Source organism: Bison bison, unplaced genomic scaffold (assembly GCF_000754665.1).
Source record: "Bison bison bison isolate TAMUID 2011002044 unplaced genomic scaffold, Bison_UMD1.0 scf7180017864063, whole genome shotgun sequence".
NCBI lineage: Eukaryota > Metazoa > Chordata > Mammalia > Artiodactyla > Bovidae > Bison > Bison bison.
In genome coordinates, this window is record NW_011494635.1 from 16,315,672 (window position 1) to 16,318,647 (window position 2,976).

General features: G+C 58.5%; 1 long non-coding RNA gene across 1 annotated transcript in view; it reads right to left on the reverse strand.

Annotated features, from left to right (window-relative positions):
- Nucleotides 1-596: 596 nt before the first annotated feature.
- Nucleotides 597-2,976, reverse strand: part of LOC104986132 — a 2,932-nt gene continuing 552 nt past the window's right edge. Inside the window, exon 2 of the long non-coding RNA XR_825004.1 lies at nt 597-1,067. This is a non-coding gene — a long non-coding RNA (uncharacterized LOC104986132). The remainder of the gene's footprint in view (nt 1,068-2,976) is intronic.

A 2,976-nucleotide genomic window follows, 5' to 3' on the forward strand; every position in this document is an offset into this window, starting at 1 on the left:
TGTTCCCCAGACAGGGTCATGGCCCAGGACCCCCTCCTGGGGCCCTCACCTGCTCCCTCCCCGAGTCCTCATCTCACTCAGTGAATCTGCTCGAGACAGCTGAGCCCCTCTGCCCACACCCACTTCTCAGAACCATTTCTTGAGTCACTCTCTCTTCCTGTTCCCTGTTCTGCACCTGGCCCGTCATCTCTGCCGCTGTCCCCATGGGTCCCTGGGCCAGGCCGGTGTGTCTTTGTGAGGTGCCAGCTCAGGGGCCGTGCCGGGCACCAGTGCACACGGGCCCCTGCGTTTCATCAAGATTATCCACTGCCGCTTCTGCTCGCTGTCTACACCCTGTGCATTGTCCTGCCCTGTCCTTCCCAGCGTCCAACTGCCAGGGCTCCCGGGGACCCCAGACCCTGGGCCAGGATGTCCCGTGTCCCTTCTGAGGCCCAACTCCTTTTGCTCCCTCCCCAGCCTCACTGACTTTCTGCCCCTGCCCCCCAGGCTTTATTCCCGCCTCAGCTCTCTGGGTCTCTGTGTCTATCGCTCCCTCTGCCTCCTCTGTTTGTCACAGGAATTTTATTTATTGCAAGATTGACATTATAACAATATCAAAGGATGTTTAAGACATGTGTTTATTGGCTGTGGTGGGTCTTTGTTGCTTCGCGTGGGCTCTTCTCTCGTTGTGGTGCGCGGGCCTCTCAGCGGTGGCTTCTCTTGTTGCAGAGCACCGGCTCTTAGGGCGCACAGGCTTCAGTAGTTGTGGCTCGCGGGCTTAGCTGCTCTGCCACGTGTGGGATCTTCCCAGACCAGGGACTGAACCGGCGTCCTCTGCTTTGCAACGTGGACTCTTAACCATTGAACCACGAGGGAGCTCTGTTACAGGATATTTTTAAAAGAGAACCATTCGCTCTTGGCTTGAGCATGGTGGTATGTTCCTGCGTCCATGGTCTCTCCGGTCCTGGCTGGTGACGGCCACTTCCAGTGTCACATGGGGAGCGAGGTCCTCGTCACCAGACAACGTCCATGCTGCCCAGATGCCGCAGAGTGAGGTACCCGCTGGCTACACCACTGCGGCCTAGCACCTGTTTTAGCAAAAGGTAGGGAAGGACACCCACTGTCAGCCCTGGGTGGTGGGGGCAAGGGGTGCTGACTTCCTAGACACCCCCACCCTCATCTACTGGGAGTGCTGGGTCCTCAGAGGGGGCCCAGGCACCTCCAGCTCAGCACTCAGGAAGCCACAGGGGAAAGGAGTCAGTGCAGGAGGGCTCCGCCCAGGCCCCGGACACCATGTTTTCGAGGTGGGGGTGTCTCCCCAAGGCAGTGCCAGCTCCCTGGATGGCCCCAGCTCCTCCCATGCAGGCCTCAGTCACAGGCGAGGTCCAGCTGTGGGCACAGTCAGTCCACACACCACCCACTGAGGTAGGAGCTGGGCTCCTTCCAGCCCTTGGTCCTCACACCCACAGCCCGTCTCCCCTGCCTCCCCATCCCTCCTTTGCTCTGGAAGGACCCTTTTTCTGGCTGCTCCCCTGTGCTGGGCTGAGGGTGCCTAGGCTGCTCTGAGGATGCAGCCCTGAGTCAGCCCTCCTCCCCCACCACTAGGCCAAGCCATTCTCTGCCCCTGGAAGCCCCCCACCCCCACCACCAGCTGTGAACTTGGTTCAGACTGTTTCCTGCTCCTGTCCCTTGCGTGTTTGCAAGCAACTTGGGACCCGGGCTCCCGTGTGGGTCGGGGCCGCAGGGGGGAGGCCCCAGGACAGCATTTCCAGGGAATTCATGTCAGCTTTTCTCAAGAGCACACCCGCCTCCTTCTCTACCCTCCGGGGGCTTTTCAAAAAGTCCGAGGGCATGCATCACTGGTGGGAATGTAAAATGGTGCAGCTGTGAAAAACAGGCTGGCAATTGTGCAAAAAAAACCTCTTAAAACAGAATTACCATATGATCCTGCAATTCTCCTGGGGATATTATCCCCAAGAGAACTGAAAGCAGAGGTTGGAGAAGATATTTGTACACTCACATTCACAGCAGCACTGTTCACAACTGCAAGAGATGGAAGCAACCGAGTGCTCACCAGTGGGTGAAGCATAGACAACTGTGCCTGTCCATGGGATGGAGCCGGTGTGCGACAGCTGTGCAGGCCAGGGCCCCAGAGGGCAGGCTCCACAGTTGGCTGAGCCAGGTGGGGGCTGCCCAGTCTGATTAACTCAAATACGGATGACAAGTGACTCATAGCCGGTTGTCTCAAATCAGGGAAATGGAAAAAACCAAGTGTTCAATAAATATTTTCCTCATAACCTTCATTAATTATGTTTCTACATGGCCTGGGAGGTGTTAATTGCCTTCTGTCCAGGCTCTGCTTACAGTGACAGGAGCACTGTCTGGGGGTGTCCTTGCCTTCTGGGTCTCACTCCTAAGCAGACTCCCCCCGGCTCTGGCAAACTGTGGTGAGTGATATGTGGTCAATGGTGGTGTTGGTATTGCTCTGGGTTTCAGGAACAGTGAGGCCTGAATGCGAGAAATGGGCCCTCATTTGTGGAAATTAGGTGGCACGTATGTGGGGCCTGGGCCCCCTGGGCCCCCTCAGCTGGGAGGGGCCTGGGAGGGAGCTGCCAACAGAAGAGAGGGGCACAGAGGAGGAGGGGGCATCGAGAACCCCACGTGAAGGCCTCTGACCTCTCCCTACGTGTCCTTCTATCCAGAGAACCCTGCCCCTGGTCTGAGGCCTCAGTGGGCCCCGAGCTGACTTGAGCAAGGAGAGGAGGGCACCCAGAAAAGACCAGGCTGTAGGGAGCAGGGCCGCTTACTGCTCACTGAGTCACCTGCCATCCCATCCTCCCCTGGGCTCCTCATCCCACACCCTGGGCCCAGCTCTGAGCTGTACCCATGCCCCCCCAGCCCGGCCCCAGCCCCCACCCTGGCACATGAACTGCCTCATTGTGCAAAGCCCTGGGGGTATGAAGTGTGGGCTGTGGGGACCAGCCCAGGGGGCAGCTA